Source organism: Equus przewalskii, chromosome 13 (genome assembly GCF_037783145.1).
Source record: "Equus przewalskii isolate Varuska chromosome 13, EquPr2, whole genome shotgun sequence".
NCBI classification, from domain to species: domain Eukaryota; kingdom Metazoa; phylum Chordata; class Mammalia; order Perissodactyla; family Equidae; genus Equus; species Equus przewalskii.
In genome coordinates, this window is record NC_091843.1 from 84482093 (window position 1) to 84500750 (window position 18658).

Consider the following 18658-nt stretch of genomic DNA (forward strand, 5'->3'; position numbering starts at 1 on the left):
AGTCATAACTGAAAGCTAAAAACTGTTATAAGTACCATATATCAAATAATATAAAATATACTACATACAAATAAAAATACTGCATATAAAAACTGTGGGATTCAGCAAAAGTCTTCAACAGATGCTTAGAGCCTTAGATGCTCATACTAGGAAAGAAGAAAGACTGAAAATGAATAAGCTAAGAGCAGAAATTAAAGTAGTAGAAAACAAGCATACAAGAGAGAGGTACAAGAAAACTGAAAATTAGTTTTATGAATAAAGTAAATGAACCTCTGATCTGCGGCAGGAATTCCACCAAATGAGCCTGAGACACCTTGAAGGAATCTATCAATGACTAATGAGATAATACCAAAAGGACACAGGAGTCAAGTTAAAGGGGCTCCCACTAGCTTAAACGGGACAGCTGAACATCAAATGAATAAAGACTACAAAGGACTGAACCAAAGCAAATAGATAAAAACCAAGAGATCACAACAATACCAACATGAAAACAAAAACACTACTCATTGGAGGATTGCCAGGGCACTAACCCATTACTCTGAAAGTTGATACACTAAGGGAAAAAAGCCAAGAATTTATCCTGCTCATTATTTACAAAACATACTTTAGGATAACAAAATAGTTGCTGACAGAAAGTTCTTTAGATAAGAATTCCAGATAATAAATGCAGAAGCATTTTAAAATTCATTTAAAATTTTAAAAATATCTCTTCATAGTCCCTAACGCAATAAATGGACCAAGTAGTGGCTATCAATGGATGTTAAAACTGTTAGATGAAAGGTTGGAGGGGAACTTTATAACAGTGGGATCAGGCCAACACATGTGAATCCAGTGATCAATTTCACCAACAAATGTGGAAGAACCAAATATTATATGCCTCATGTGGAAGATACAGCATCACGTATAATGTATTCCCACCTAAAAAAAAAATTTGAACATGAATCTAATCAAGCTTTTAGAACCATCTACCTGTTTACAGGAAATTCCAACATAGAGGGACAAGTTAAATGATATCAAAAGAAAGCAATCAGCTAAATCCAGAAGGTGGAACACTCTACAACAACCTTCTTCAAACTGTCTATGGTGAATGACCTTTTTTTCTTTAAACTTACAATCTGTTGCAAACTGTTACTTTTTTAAAAACTTACTTTTGTAAAAAACAAAATACAAATTTTGCAACAATACAAACAAAAAGATGTACGTTATTAAGCACGTTTGAATGGTTGCCTGAAGTGAGGAACAAGACTGGGAAATGAGAGATAGACAACAACAAAAGAGAGGGCTTTACAGGACCACTTATGATAGTCACCATGAACTGAGGACACCAGAGGTCCAGAAAAAATATGGGCTACTTTAAAGATGGATTAAAAAGATTAGAGCTTAAGAGAAAACTGAATGAACTGGAAGACCCATCTGAAGAAATTACCTAAAATGCAGCCAGCTCACTGAAATGAGGAAGAGGAAAATGGGAAAAAGAAGTTACGGGACAAGGACAACAGATTGAGAACACAGCCTCCTAAAGAGAACAGAGAGCATGGAACAAGTATGTTTGAAAAGATAATACTAGGAATTCTTCCAGAATTGATGAAAAACACAACTCAACAGCTCACAACTCAACAGTAACCCATTATACCAAGCAGTATAAATAAAGAGAAATCCACAGTTAGACACTCTATAATGAAACTTTCGAACTCCAAAGATAGAACAGCCAAAGAGAAAACATGACCTTTAAAGGAACAATAATTATGCTGGCAATAGGTAAACACCAGAACTTTGGGTAAACTTTCAATAATAATGGTATGTCATCCTAATTCAATGAGGCATATTACTTCTCTTATTTCCATTTTTAAATTGTGGTTATACCATACATACACAAAAGTATACAAAACACAAAGACACCAAACAAACAAAAGGAACTTGAAGGAAGAGACAATGCAAGAAACAGAAGAAAACTTCAAAGAAACTAACATTCTCAGAAAAAGGCAATGCAACTATGGAACAGCAAGCCATAAATAAGGAACATATGGAGGAAAAAAGGGATCATGGAAACTGCCAGAAGAAATCTTCAGATTCAAGTGAGGCTTGTAGGATGCAGTGAAAGCAGTGCTTAGAGGTGCATTTATAGTATTAAGAGCATATATTAAAAAAGAAGATCTAAAAGTCTAATCTAAGCTTCCACCTTGGGCAACTAGAAAAAGAAGAGCAATTTAAGCCCAAAGCAAGTAGAAGAAAAGATAACAAAGATTAGAGCAGAAATCAACGAAATTAAAAACAGGAAAACAACAGAGAAAATCACTGAAACCAAAAACTCTTTCTTTGAAAAAAACCTGTAAAATTGATAAACTGTGCTAATCAAGAAAAAAGACACAAAGTACCAATATCAGAAATGAAAGAGGGGTCATATCTACTGATGCCATGGACATTTAAGGAAAATAGAGAATATTATGAATAACTCTATGCCCAAACTTGATACTTTAGATGAAATAGACTAATTCCTTGACAGACAGAAACTACCAAAATTCACACAATGAGAAATAGGTAACCCAAATAGCCCTATGTCTATTAACAAAATTGAATCAATAATCAATAACCTCCACAAAATGAATCATCAGGTCCAGATGGCGTCACTGGTAAATTTTACTAAACATTTAAGGAAGAAATGATATCAATTCTCCACAATCTCTTCTAGAAAAAAGAAACAGAGAGAACACTTCCTAACTTAATCTGTAAGACCATTTGGCATTACTCTAACGCTAAAACGAGATAAAGACATTACAAGAAAAGAAAACTAGAGACCAACACTGCTCATGAACAGACATAAAAATCCTCAACAAAATATTAGCACATCGAACCCAACACTGTACAAAAAGAATTATACCAACAACCAAGTGAGATTTATCTAGTTATGCAAGGCTGGTTCAACATTTGAAAATTAATCAAGGTAGTCCACCACATCAACAGACTGAAGTAGAATTATCATAAAATCACATCAATTGATGCAAAAAAAAAAAAGGCTTTCACAAAACCCAACACCTACTCATGATAAAAACTCTGAGCAAACTACAAGGAGAGGGGAACTTCTTCAATTTGATGAAGGATATCTACAAAATACCCACAGCTAACATTATATATTATCCTTGATGAGGAGAAACTGGATTCCTTTCCCCCAAAGGCTGGGATCAAGGAAAGGATGTCTCTTCTCACTGCTCCTATTCAACACAGTACTGAAACCCTCACTAGTGCAACAAAAAAAGAAAAGGCAGACAGTTTGGAAAGGAAGAAATAAAACTGTCTCTAACGAAGACATGATTTTCAATGTAGAAAATCCCCCAAAACTGACCCCAAAAGATGGAAGAGTATAGCAAGGATGCAGGTTACAAGGTTAACATACAAAAGTCAAATGCATTCCTATATATGAGCAAGGAACAATGGGAATTTGGAATTTTAAAAAATATATATATATTTTTAAGATTTTATTTTTCTTTTTTCTCCCAAAGCGTCCCGGTACATAGTTCTGTATTTTTTAGTTGTGGGTCCTTCTAGTTGTGGCATGTGGGATGCTGCCTTAGCATGGCCTGATGAGTGGTGCCATGTCCACACCCAGGATTTGAATCAGTGAAACCCCGGGCCACCGAAGCAGAGTGCACAAACTCAACCACTTGGCCATGGGGCCGGTCCCCATAGTTGTGTATTTTTAGTTGTGAGTCCTTCTAGTTGTGGCATGTGGGACGCCACCTCAGCATAGCTTGATGAGTGGTGCCATGTCCACACCCAGGATTTGAACCAGTGAAACCCCAGGCCACCGAAGCAGAGTGCACAAACTCAACCACTTGGCCATGGGGCCGGCCCCCATAGTTGTGTATTTTTAGTTGTGAGTCCTTTTAGTTGTGGCATGTGGGACGCCACCTCAGCATAGCTTGATGAGCGGTACCATGTCGATGCCCAGGATTCGAACTGGAGAAACCCTGGGCCGCTGAAGCAGAGCACGTGACCTTAACCACTTGGCCACGGGGCCGGCCCCTAAAAGAATACATTTTCAATAGTACCTCAAGAAAGGAAATATTTAGGTATAAATCTAACAAAATATACACAGGACCTATATGTGGAAAACTACAAAATTCTGATGAAAAAATCAAAGATCTAAATAAATGGAGATATATTCCATGTTCATGGATAGGCACACTCAATATTGTTAAGATGTCAATTCTTCCCAACCTTATCTCTAGATTTAATGCAATTCCAATCAAAATCGCAGCAAACTATTTTGTAGGACTCAGGAAACTGATTCTAAAGTGTATATGGAAAGGCAAAGGACCTAAAACAGCCAATAGGGTACTGAAAAACAAGAACAAATTTAGAGGATTCACATTCTCTGATTTTAAGACTCACAACAGGGTTACAGTAGTCAAGGCAATGTAGTAGTACTGGCAAAAGAACAGACATACAGATCAACTGAACAGAACAGCAAGACTAGAAATAGACCCACACAAATACAGGCAACTTATCTTTGACAAAGGAGCAAAAGCAATTCAAAGGAGAAAGGACAGTGTTTTCAAGAAGTGTGCTAAGAAAACTGGACATCTCTATGCAAAAATATGAACCTAGATACAGACCTTACACCTTACATAAGAATGTATAAGATAACAGACCTAAACGTAAAATTCAATATCATAAAACTTCTCGAAGAAAACATAAGTGAAAATCTACATAACCTTGGGTTTAGTGATGAGTTTTTAAATACAACACCAATGGCATGATACATGAAAGAAAACAATTGATAAGTTGGACCTTATTAAAATTAAAAACATCTGCTCTGAAAAAGACACTGTTAAGAGAATGAGAAGACAAGCTACAGACTGGGAGATAATAATTGCCAAAACATATATCTGATAAAGGACTTGTATCCAAAATCTACAAAGAACTCTTAAAATTCAACAATTAGAAAACAAGGGGCCGGCCCTGTGGCAGAGAGATTAAGTTCGCGTGCTCTGCTTTGGCAGCCCAGGGTTTCACAGGTTCTGATCCTGGGCGTGGACATGGCACCGCTCATTAGGACACACTGAGGTGGCGTCCCACATGCCACAACTAGAAGAACCCACAACTAAAATATACAACTATGTACTGGGGGTATTTGGGGAGAAAAAATAGAAAAAAAAAAAAAGAAGATGATTAGCAACAGCTGTTAGCGCAGGTGCCAATTTAAAAAAAAAAATCCAATTCTAAAAATGGGCAAAAGTTCTGAACAGATACAATAAGAAGACACAGAGTTAGCAAATAGGCATATGATAAAATGCTCAACATCATTTGTCTTTAGGAACTGCAGATTAAAACAACGAGATACCATTTCACATCTATTACAACGTCTGCGATCCAAAAAATTGACAAAACCAAATGCTGCGAGGATGCTAAATAGCAGGAACTCTCATTTATTGCTGGTGGGAATGCAAAACGGTACAGCCACTTTGGAAAACAGTTTGGCAGTCTCTTACAAAACTAAACATAGTCTTACCATATGATCCAGTGATTATATTACTAGGTATTTACCCAAATGATTTAAAGATTTATGTCTACACAAGAACTTAGATATAAATGTTTACAGCAGCTTTATTCATAACTTCCAAAATCTGGAAGCCTCTAAGACATCTTTCAGTAAGCGAATGGATAAATAAACTGTGGTACATCCATGCAACGGAACATTATTCAGTGAAATAAAGAAATGAGCTATCAAGCCACAAAAAGATATAGACGAATCTTAAATGCATACTGCTAAGTGAAAGAAGTCAGTCTAAAAAAATCTACATACTGTATGATTCTAACTATATGACATTCTGGAAAAGGTAAAACTTCAGAGACAGTAAACACATCAATGTCAGTGGTTTCGGTGGGGGAGGGTTAAACAGGTAAAGCACAGTGAATTTTTTAGGGTGTTGAAACTATTCTGTATGATACTATAATGCTGAATACAAGATTAAGCATTTGTCAGTACCCACAGAACTTTACAGCACAAAGAATAAACCTCAATGCATGCAAATTTAAAAAAATTACTTAGAAGGTTGGGGGATCTCAGAATGGAATGCAGAATGTGACAAAAAAGACTAAATGTATTACAAAAGTATAAAATAACACTACTGAAGGAGGTGGAGAAATAAAGTGCTACCTTTGGAAATGAGTGGAGTCTGTAAGAGTAAAGGCAAAAAGAACACAAGCTTTTTCTCTAGTTGATAAAGTTGTTTCCCACGGGGGTATGGGTTAACAATCGCAGACCATCATACATATACACTGGAATTGACATTAAGTAAACGTATGGCTGATATGGGAGCCAGATTTCTCACTGTTGGAGGGGAAGGATAGAGGTAGGAAAGGTAGGAAGCTAGAACGATCTATGTGGTAATGGATTTGAGTTGGAGACAGTATAAACTCATGTTTAGCTTAAAATGGGCACAGATGGTCACACATCTGTGCAAATTTATCTGAAATATTTATAGATGTTAGCATAAACACATATATCTCTTGCTCTGTCAAGCTGAGAGGGCCTAGAAGCAAGGAATCCCAGTGGCAACAAGCACACTTTAGCATCCAGAGCTTGGTTTCTCCAAAAAAAGGAACCAAGGCTCCTTGGAGAAATGGCTGATTCTGAGATTAGGGCAGGAGAAATATATAAGCTCCAAGATGAACATGGAGCCTCTTGTAATGCCAGAAAGTAAGAAAGTGCGCACGCACACACACACACACACACACACACACACACACACACGATGAAGGAGATATGTCAAAGGGATACAAGAACCAACTGAAAGAGCTCCCAAAGATCAAGCTGCAACAATTTGAACAATAAAATAAATAAAGTAATACTGGATTATAACCCAAAACATAAAAAAATCTGAGTTCCTACTGAGACAAATAAGTGATTAAATAAATAACTAGAGAACAAGACAAATCTCCTATGCAGAAAATTCCAAATAATTTATTTAGATACTTTGCTCTCAAGGAAGTGGAACATAACTCTCCACTCCTTAAGTGTGTGCTGCACATAGTGATTTTCCTCTAAAGAGTACAGTATGGAAAGGGAGAAAAAGAAAATAACTTCACAGTGGACACCTGACAAACACTACCTCAAGCCAGGGGATCAAGGTTAACATCAACAGTGGTAAGTCATGTTGATAGTACGTAGCCTTGATAAGCTGTGATGAGAATGGCACTTTATCTCTGTTGTCTTCCTCCCAAAACACATTATAACCCCAATCTAATCATGAGAAAAACATCAACAAATCCCAATTCACATTCTACAAAATAGGTGACCAGTAATCTTCAAAACTGTCAAGAGGATCAAAAACAAAGAACGTCTGAGAAACTGTCACAAGCAAGAGAAGAGTGAGGAGAAAAGACTACTCAGTATAATGTGATATCCTGGATGGGAGAGTAGAACAGAAAAAGCATCTTAGGGAAAAACTGAGGAAATATGAATACAGTATGGACTTTAGTCAATAATAATGTATCAATATTGGTTCATGAACTGTGACAAATGTACCATATTAATGTAAGATGTAATAATAGGGAAACTGTGTGGGGTATATGGGAATGCCCTGTACTATCTTCGCAATAATTCTGTAAATCTAAAACTGTTTTAAAAAAGATTTTAAAAAATGAAATCAAGGCATTGGAAAATAAACCTGAGAAAATATCCTAGAAAGTAGAACAAAAAGAAAGGGAAAGGAAAACAGGAGAAAAGATTAGAAAACTAGAGAGTCAATCTAATGAGGTCCAATACTCAAATAACAAGAAGTCCAGAAAGAGTAAGCAGGGGGAAAGAAGGAAGACGTTGTCAAATAAAATACCTTAGAACTGAAGGATATGGTCTCCAAGTGGAAAGGGCCCCTTTAGGGCCCAACAGAATGAATGAAAAACTCTTACCAAGCCACATCACTGTGAATTTCAGAATACCTGAGTGGTTCAAGGGAACATCGCCCCATTTCAGACTGCAATCCACATACCCCATCCTTCCTTCCCCCAACACCCCTGACCTCTCCATCCCACCCTGCTCTCCTTTTTCTCTTTTCTAAAGCATTTATTCACTTGAAGACCCTCTAACATTTTGTATAATGTATTTATTACATTTGTTGTTTACCATCTGGAACAACTCTCTCCAACAAATTGAAGCTCCAGGAGGAAAGGGATCTTGAAATTTTGTTCACCCATATATTCAAAGTTTCTTGGCCAGTGCCTGCCACATAAAACATGCTTAATACATATTTTGTGAATAAATATAAAAGTTTCTGGAGAACTAACAGATCACATACAAAGGACTGATTATCAAATTTAGTATAGACTTTTCAATAGCAACACTAGAAGCAAGAAAACAATGGAACCATACCTCCAAAATTCTAAAAGTAAATTACTTACAACCTATAATTCCATACTCAGTTAAGCTGACAATCAAGCGTGAGAGTAGAACAAAAAAACATGTTTAGACATGAAGAACCCCCAAATTTGCCTCCCATTCAGTCTTTCTCAGGAAGCTATTAGATGTATTCTACCAACATGAGGGAGACACCAAGAAAAAAGGAAGACCTGAAATCCTGGAAACAGGCTATCCAACACAGGGGAGAGACAAATGGAATTCACAAATGATGGTGAAATGACACTCCAGGAAGACAGCTCGTAGGGTGACAGACCATTACAGGAAAGATGCTGCAAGACAAACACATTATCTGACAAGGGTTTCAACCTACCAAAAGGAGATTTGCATATCTTGTCTGAAGGGTTGTTAATAAATAAAAGATATATTAGGGCCGGCTTGGTGGCGCAGCAGTTAAGTGCACACGTTCCGCTTCGGCAGCCCAGGGTTCGCCAGTTTGGATCCCGGGTGCAGACATGTCACCGCTTGCCAAGCTATGTTGTAGTAGGCATCCCACATATAAAGTAGAGGAAGATGGGCACGGATATTAGCTCAGGGCCAGTCTTCCTCAGCAAAAAGAGGAGGATTGGCAGCAGATATTAGCTCAGGGGTAATCTTCCTCAAAAAAAAATAAAGGATATATTAAAAAGATATAAAACATACATTTATAAAGATATAAGAAAGATAGATAGGGGCTGGCCTGGTGGCCGACTGGTTACGCTCGCGTGCTCTGCTTTGGCAGCCCAGGGTTTCGCCGGTTTGGATCCCGGGCACGCACACGGCACCGTTCATTAGGCTATGCTGAGGCAGCATCCCACACGCCACAACTAGAAGGACCCACAACTAAAAATATACAACTATGTACCAGGGGGGCTTTGGGAGAAAAAGGAAAAATAAAATCTTTAAAAAAAAAAAAGATAGATAGATAAAAGAACTAAGATAAGCTTTAACCCTAGGAAAAACAAAAAATTATATAAGAATGGAAATATCATCGCAATATCCTACCTGGCTCAGGTGTACACAGAATTTACATAGTAAAATGATGTAAACAGTAATGAGTTAACTAAAAATTAACAAATAACTAATGTGCCAATATAGGGGAGGGGTGAAGAGCAGTCTTTAAAGGTGGAGGCTGGTGTAACAAATCTAAGCTCTCATCTTCTTTAATAGGAAATTGGCAAATAATATCTAAAACTGTGGTAGGATGGGGGTAGGGAGGGGAGATAGCTGTTTAAGTAAGCATGTTATTTAAAAACCTAGAGGTGAAAAAGTTGAACAGTCATTGACTCTGGAGCAGCTTTCTCAAGACGGGTTCTGTGAGAGAATTAAGCCTTAATGCCCTAAGGCATCCACTTTACGGAATGAATTAACTTCTCTCCTATGCATCTAAAGTGTTACCAGATATAAACCATGCTCAGGGGAATTGAGAAAATAGTTAATCGAATTGGTTCCTGTTTTGTGCTTCGGATAAGGAATGCCAATTGGGAAAGGCTGCTTTGACGGAGTGGGATTCAGAGGAGGGAAGGACCGGGGCAGAGGACTGCTGTGTTTCCTTCTAAGTCTTGTAGTATTCTTTGACTCTTTAAATTTTGTACAGGTATCCCTTTGATAAACATAAACATTATATTAAAAAAGTAAGAGCAAAAAGTAGTAACGGAATTTGAATACAGAACATACAAAAAAAACAAAGCACAGGAACTGAAAGGTCTAGAAATGGTTTCTCATTGGAAAAAGCCAGAGAATCTTTCTAAAAAATTGTGGAATTCATTAAATAATATTTATTTACAGAGTATCTCTATCTGTATAGCAATGTACTACTAAGCATTATGTTATCTGAGGAACCTAAAAAGATATATAAAAGGTAAAATAATTAAATAACATAATCCAAAAATTTGTAAAAGGTAGGACAATGCAAATACTGTGCATCAAAACCTTTTAACACGAAATCTTAAGCTGCACATAACATCCCATTTCAATTAACCAAGATGTACTTATTATGCCAGTAATCTACCAAGTATAGTAGAAGACACAAAAGATATATAAGATATATTCCCTATTTCAAAGAAGTTAATCTACATGTACACATGATAACCTCTTTTAGGTTATATTTTTACTCACTTGGCCATTTACGTACTCTTAGATCTACAAACAAATATCTGCAATATTTACAAAAAATAGTTTTGAAAAATTTCTTCATGATTTAAAAAAAAAAAACTGGCATGGGCCTGCCCAGTGGCGTAGCAGTTGAGTTCACGTGCTCCACTTTGGTGGCCTGGGATTCGACAGTTTGGATCCCAGGCGTGGACCTATGCACTGCTGTCAAGCCATGCCGTGGCAGGCATCCCACATATAAAGTAGAGGAAGATGGGCAGGGATGTTAGCTCAGGACCAATCTTCCTCAGCAAAAGGAGAAGGATTGGTGGCAAATGTTAGCTCAGGGCTAATCTTCCTCAAAAAAACAAACAAAAAAACCTGGCAGCAACATGGAAGATTAACCAGAAAATCAACAAAACCAACAGTAAGGAGACTCCTAAAGTGGTTAAGGTGAGAGATGATGAAGGCCTGAACTGAGACAGTGCAGGGCAGACGGAAAGCAAATCAATATAAAAACGGCTAAAGAATAAGAACTTCTGGAGAGTGAAAGCAAGGCAGAAAGCTAAGATTACTGCCAGGTTCCCATCATGGGTGAACTGGGTGGACGGTGGTACCACTGACCATGACAGGCCATACAAGGAGCAGCAGGACTGAGGGAAAACACGAGTTCATGTTTGGGCTGTTGTTTGAAGTACCTTGAGAACATCCTGGAGGAGATGTCCACTAGGCAGCTGAATATAAGGATCTGGAATGCAGGAGAGAAGTCTGAGAGAAAGATTGAGAATTGGCAGCACATGGCTGTTAATGGATGCGATCACCTAGGAAGAGAGTATAGAAGAGGACAAGACCCTGACATCAGACAACCAAAGATCAGAATTAGTGCTCCTAAAGCCACTCGGGATCAAACTTTGCCCAGAGTTACATGCAGTTGTATAGAAAAATATCCAATAAATAATGTTAAAAGATAAACAAATTGTAAAACTGCATGCATAATACAAACCCATTTTTACAAATAAGTTGTAAAAAAAAAAAAAATAGTATTAGCAAAGGCATGAGAAAAAAACCATAGAGGAGCAAACACCAAACTGTTAATAATCGGGGTTGGCCCCGTGGCCCAGTGGTTAAGTTTGCGCGCTCTGCTGCAGGCGGCCCAGTGTTTCGTTGGTTCGAATCCTGGGCGCGGACATGGCACTGCTCATCAAACCACGCTGAGGCGGCGTCCCACATGCCACAACTAGAAGGATATACAACTATGTACTGGGGGGCTTTGGGGAAAAAAAGGAAAAAAACAAAATCTTAAAAAAAAAACTGTTAATAATGGTATCTATCTGAGATTATGTGAGCCCTTCACATCTACATTGTGTCTCTACAGTATTTTACTTTTTATTTTTTTAATTAAAATGTACTACTTTTGTGGAGAGAAAAAAAGAAAGATAAATTTGTTCCTTTCCTAAAAAATTATAGCATGTATTCTTATAACATAAAAAAGATAAAAATCTGTTAGAAGAACATTTGGGCACTGGACTGTAAATGGGCAAATACTATGAGCAGACAACCAGTATGATTATAAAAAAATGTTCAATGCACAATCTGCACAAAGTAACATGAATTAGAACACATACCACTTGTTGCCTACTAAATCAGAACATAATTTTTTAATAATAAAAGTACTCGATGTCGGTAAGGGTGTGATAAAGAACATCTCGGACACTTCTGACAGGAAGTAAACTGGTACACTCTCTCAGGAAAAAATGTGACAATATGTATCAATAGCTTCAAAAAGATTCCAAACATTTGATCTAACAATTCTCTTTTTAGAAATTTAAGAAAATAATCCAAAACACCTGAAAATATGCAGACAAACTATTTTGCCAAATCATTAATTGAAATAATCTAAACACCAACATTAGGACACAGAGAAAATTATTTAGGCATCAAAAGGAATGTTTATGTCTATCAAAAAATATTTTTTTTTTAAGTACATACTCTGAACTAGTAATTCCACTTCTAGCGAAACACTAGCACTGGTACACAAGGACACATCACAAAGAACTTTCAGTGTTGTAATGTCTGTAACAGTGTAAAAACTGCAAAGAACCTAACAGCCCATCAATACAAGAATGATTTACCAGCTTTCTCAAACTGTGTTCTGAGGACCCCTGGAAGACCCGAAAGAGGTTCTTACCATGTCTGTGAGGTCCTTCCTTTTCCAAATACCTATCTGTGCAAAGCTGGATTTTCTTAATATGCTTCAGCCTAAACAAAATAACACACAGCTTGAAGGGAGACGCAAATGAGAATCCAGCTGTCTTCTATAAAGACAGACGCTAAAGTGATCCGCCAAAATGTAAAACAATGCCACCCTTCTGGCTAAATTTTTAAAGAAAATGGTTATCTTTCCAAAATATTATTTAATTCAATATACGATGGGTTTATTTTTAATGAACAAATTAAAATTCTAAAATTTTCTGAGTTTTAATTTCTCAAAAGGTAAATATACTGCATTTGAAAACAAAAACTCTTTTAGTCTATTTTTAAGTGTGTAAAGGAACTCACTGGGTTAAATAAACTGTGATACCATCATATTATGTAACATGATTGGGGATGATAAATGAGAATTTAGCTTTATCTGTAATGTAACTTTCAAAAGATATTTTGCTCATGTATTGCCTATGTAATCAAAAATCAAAGTTATGTTTATGAAATTTTTCAAAAACATGGGAAAAGGCTTAAAATATAATTTCAAGCTACAAAAGCAGGCAATCCAACTGTACATAAAATCTTGTCATCTTAATTAAGAAAACGCCACGGAAAAAAAGACTCGGAGGTCAAAATATTAACCGTGGTTGATTATCTTTCAATGGGGGAATTACAGTTATTTTTCCTTATTCTTTATCATATTAAAAAAATTTTTTGATACGAAGCAGACAGTTTAATATCCAGGGGAGAAAAAAAAGGAAGAAATCAGGTGAAAAATTATATATAATTCTACTGGGTCAAACCATTAAACTTCTGCCAATTCAAAAGACAACAGCTCAAAACAATAAATGAAGGAACCTAATTCGACCAACAAATTGCCTATTTTGTTAAGGGAAAAAGATTAACTTATTCAAATTTCTGGGCTGGTTTCCATACGCGTCAAACGAACAAGAACCTCTCAGACTAGAATATAATAATTTGCAATCACGGTAGTACAAATAAGTTAATAGTAAAAAGTGAGGTCATCTTTTAGAATTTTGCAAAGGTACCTAAGAATAGGTAGCGGGAAGCAACGCTAGCGCATTTTCTGGTCTAAAACGATGAGAAAACGCATCGGTGCGAGAACGGGCTGAGCGAGAGCGCGGGCGGCGAGGACACACGCGTCCGGCAGGCCGAGTCCCGTCGGCGCAGTGGCCACCCTCGGCAGGCGCGACAGTCCCCTCCCCGGGCGCGCCAGGCCGCCCCCTCCACCCGCCGCGGCCCGGGGGGCGCTCCCCCGGCGGCGCAGAGCACTCCGGGCGGCCCGAGGGGTGGGACCCGGCAAACAGCCGCCGAGATTGCCCTCCCCGCCCGGTCCGGCCCTCCTGGCCCTCCCGAGGGGACGCGGGGTTTGAGGGTCGTGATCCCCCGGCCAGCTCAGGGGGCTCGGGAAAGGCACGGGTCAGGGACCCCGGAGAAGGCGGAGGGCCAGACCCGGCGCCCAGGTCGGCCGGTCCGGCGCCGCCCCGCCCCCTCCGCGAGGGCAATAGGGCTGATGAGAGGCCAGATGCCTCTTACGGGGGGCTCTTACCTCCCCGCACCCCTGCGAAGCTCTCTGGGCACTCGACGCGACGACGCGCTGAAGAGCGACGAGAGACCCCAGCCGGGAGTCCGGGGAGTGCGAGACGGCGGCTCCGGGTTTGTTTTGCCCCCGGCCCTGGGGCGAGCCGACGGCGCAGGCGCACAGGAGGCTTTCCTTCGGCGCACACGCCCCCTCCCTCCGCGTCCGCGTCCTCCCAGTCCCGAGGCGCCTGCGCGCAGCGAAGCCGGGTCTGAGCCGGGGCCGCCGCGCTTCTTTCCGGAAGTGCCTGAGAAGGGTCTGCGGTGACGGGGACGCCCGAGTTCGGCCTTAGATCGGACTCGGTTTCCCGCTAGACGCCTTGGAGCTGCGGCGGCGTCCGGCTTCCGTTGCCCTTCGCTGACCTAGACGCATCTCCCCCCGCCCCAGCTGCCTGCGCCCGCGGAGCCGGTGGGGCTCCGGCTTGTACCGGACACACCCGCCTGCCTGCTGGGCAGCTGACCCGGCCTGCTCCCTGCCTGCTGCCCTCCCCGAAAACCTTTTACTTTCGACTAGTTATGCAACCCGTCTCTCTCCCCCGGCAGCAACCAGAAGGCTCCCAACCCGTCCCCGAGCTTCAAGGCCTCCAGCTGCCTGGCCATTCCCAGCCGCGGGCCCCTTCCCTCCCGTGCTTCAGTTCTGCTTTTCTAAACTGGCCGCGGGGACAGCTGCCGCCTCTGTCTGCAAACAAGAGCCAGCTGATCTGAGGGAGAAATAAAATGTCCCTCATGTGATGGCTGTTTGTACTTGTTGAACTTTGCTATTTTTACCACAAGTTTCCTATAAAGTTAAAGGAGGGAAGAAGAGACATGAGAGTGGGATCAGCGTATCATGACAGACTAGGGGGAAGAATCCATCGGTTGCCGAAGGTTTTACCAGCTCAAAATTCATGCTGGTCTTTGGAAACTTTCAAGAGTTATAATCTCTCAGGAGTAGTTTAGTCACGTGATTTGTGGTGAAAGATTTGAGAAGCAGTATTCAAATCCTAAATCCGCGATTTAAAACTAGTTTGTGCTCTTTCAAAGATTTTTAGTCTTGGTTTTCTTTGTCTAATCTTGATTTTTTAGAACTCTGAAATGGAAGTGTGTGGTTTTAGGGGAAAAGTGAAACTTCCTGTTTGCTTAAAATAATTTATTGAACATCTACGTGACAAACATTAGATGCTTTGCTTACGTTATCTCGTGTAATCCTAAGTAAGAATAATTCTACAAAGTGCTGTATGCATGTTCTCTACTATGTGTTAGGCGTTCTCAGGTAAAAAAAAAAATGCCTTGTGCCTTTATGGAACCACAGTCTAATAGTGGAGACATGTAAACAAGAATATACTTGGGATAGAAGTATTTTTATGGTATATTGGGAGGACAAAGAGTAGAAATAGACAACTTTAAGACCTTAAATAGATACGGAAAAGCATATACATGAATGGTCAATTCACAAAATGGGAAATTTAAATGCCTACTATATATCTCACTCATGTTCAAACTCAGTAGTGAAATAGATATTATTTCCCATGGGTCTAATTAGCCAGTTTGTTTAAAATGTGAATAAACTCCATTGGTGAGGGTAGAGTGAAATGAGCACTCATATCCAGTTGGGGATATGAATTAGGACAAAGATTTTGGAAAGTTATTTGTCAAATCATATCAAGAAACATTCATATGGCCTAATTCAATAATTTCCCTTCTGGAAATTATAACAAGATATTTCAGAACACAAAGATTTGTGTGGAATAGCAATAAGGTAAATAAACAAGGTACCCAAAATTCAAATGCCTTTCACATGTCAGTCCAACTATGCTTTGTATCATATTTATTTGTTTATGGGCGTGTCTTCTGTGCAGTGCAATATACCAGGAGTTCTAAGGATTATAAAAATGGATAATTCATAATTTTTGCCCTGAAGTTCACAATTCACTGTGCCATTATTTTATTTACCAACATAAGTAGTTGACAAATTGCTGCAATTTAATAAGATTACAAGAGCTTTGTGTAGATTCTTGGTCAATTAAATTTTCTGTGATTTCCTTTGTTGATTGAAATGAGGAAGAAATCTGCACATCAAATGCAGTGTCAAATAAAATATTAATGAAGAAGAGTCCTTGGCAAAGTTTGAGTAATAATTGCCAAAAAATTCCGTGTATCATCTTTAACCTCTAAAGATCCCGATTTATAACTAAATGGTTCCTGGACATGAGGAAATCATCCCAATTATAGCATATTTGGCCAATTTATTCCTTCGACTAACTAGTCGTTGCTTGGATCACCAGCAGTTTATTATTTTGAAAGGTAAAAAGAATCTGGATGATTTTAAGAGGCTTAAATTCCAAATTAATATAAACTTCCAAAGCTATTCCCTTTTCATAAATAATCTCTGCGGAGAAAATACCAGAAGCAAATGAAAATAACTATTACAATTATTCATTGTTGTACAGTCGGTCTTATGATAACAAGCAATTTTAGAACCAGGGATTCATGGCTCCAAAACACGGAATATGACCTGGAACTGCTAGTTAACCATTAGTATTTAAATGCTATGTAACCAGGTTAAAAACTCATGTTACAAGGAAAAGGGCTAAAACATTTTTTTAAAAAGTATCTGCTGGTCAGCTAGATCAGCTGTTTGGAGCAATGTTACTAATGAAGAAATGGTTAGTGGCCAGCCTGGTGGCGCAGTGGTTAAGTTCGCCTGTTCCGCTTTGGCAGCCTGGGGTTCACCGGTTTGGATCCCAGGTGCAGACATGGCACCACTTGTCCAAGCCATGCTGTGGCAGGCGTCCCACATATAAAAAGTAGAGGAAGATGGGCACAGATGTTAGCTCAGGGCCAGTCTTCCTCAGCAAAAAGAGGATTGGCAGCAGATGTTAGCTCAGGGCTAATCTTCCTCAAAAAAAAAAGACAGAAAAGAAAGAAATGGTTATAGTTTGGGTGACCGTGAGAGCTAGTTCTTTTTAAATGCTTAAAAAGGTTTGGAAGAAAACCCACTAAAATATTAACTGTGGTTGTCTTTGGAAGATGAAATTATTAGTGATTTCTCCCCCTTCTCTCTAGTTTTCTATATTTTCCAAGTTTTTTACAATGAGAACATATTACTTTAATAATCCGAAAGGACAAATGGAACACTTTCCTTTAAAAACTATTGCTGAATTCATAACTGAGTCAACCAATTACCTTACATTCTTTATGCAGTCCTTGCATGCAATATATTGCATGACTATGAGTCATAAGAGGGAAATAACCCAAAAGGATGGATGAATACTTGTGTTTGGATACTGTCTTAGAGGTGGCAACAAGGTACAAGGCTCAAGTTCCCAGGGCTCAAGTATGATATAGCTTCATCATCATGACACAGGTTCTCTTAGCAAGGAAGTCATTAGAATTCTTTGCCAAATATTTCCAATTCTCTTCTCTTCTAGGCATATATGGCAATGTACTTCCTGGCCCCTTTCTGGTTGAATAGGGCCATGTGACTGATTCAGGCAAATGAATTGTGAGAAGTGACGTGTCATTTCTAGACTGGATTCTTTACTCACCAACGTGAGACCCTCCAGAGCCCTCTTTCCTTCTGGCATAGCAATAGGCAAGACTTGATATTGCGGCTGCTCCATCAGTTTGAGTCCTTGAGGGATTCCAATGAACAGAGAACTTCTAGAACAAGAAATAAACCTTGTTATATGCCACTGAGATTTTTGGGGTGATTTGTTGCTGCAACATCATAGCCTGTCATGGCAGATAAACTTGTGTTATGCCTCTGTGGTTTAGGGGTGGCTATTCTGCATGGTAAACTGAGTCAGTGCTTCAGTGAAGCTATCTGTGGCAATATTGTTTCCTAATGTGTTTTTCCTTCACAACTGAACTTACTCTATACTCATGATTATTATGATTTGCCACGTAAAAACATTTCACTGTAAACGCGTATTTACCTCTACAACTTCTCAGAGTGACAGTGAATATTTTTTACTTTTAATTTTGTTTTATGGAAAATGTCAATCACATATAAGAGTAGAGAGAATAGTGCAATAAACCATGTACCTGTCTCTCAGCTTCAACATCAATAACTTGTAGTGAAGATCCTATTTTATCTATAAACTCACCCACTCTACCTCTCCTCCCATAAGTGGATTATTTTGAGGCAAATCTCATTTATTATATCTTTTTCATCTCTAAATTTTTCTACGTGTCTATTTAAAAGGTAAGCACTTTGCAAAGTAGAAATAATTATGCAATGAACTCCCTTGCATCCAATAGCATCACTCAGCTTCAGTATGGACAACCTTGCTTCATCTATACCCTTACCCACCCGTATTGTTCTGAAGCAAATCCCATGCCTCATTTCATTTCTATAAATATTTCAATATACATTTCTAAAAGAAACAG

At 38.9% G+C, this 18658-nt stretch overlaps 1 protein-coding gene across 5 annotated transcripts in view; it reads right to left on the minus strand.

The window, feature by feature from the left end:
• The window catches only part of ZFYVE16 (zinc finger FYVE-type containing 16), a 100457-nt gene that overhangs the window by 40877 nt on the left and 40922 nt on the right, over positions 1–18658 (minus strand). For 2 of the 5 annotated variants that reach the window (XM_008537395.2, XM_008537394.2), the window contains exon 1: positions 14259–14687. The gene's annotated coding sequence lies outside the window, so the exon portion shown is untranslated. Of the gene's footprint in view, positions 1–8729; positions 13788–14258; positions 14688–17814; positions 17930–18658 lie in introns of those variants that run through there. The other 3 variants (XM_070571520.1, XM_070571522.1, XM_070571521.1) reach the window with 3 other exon arrangements.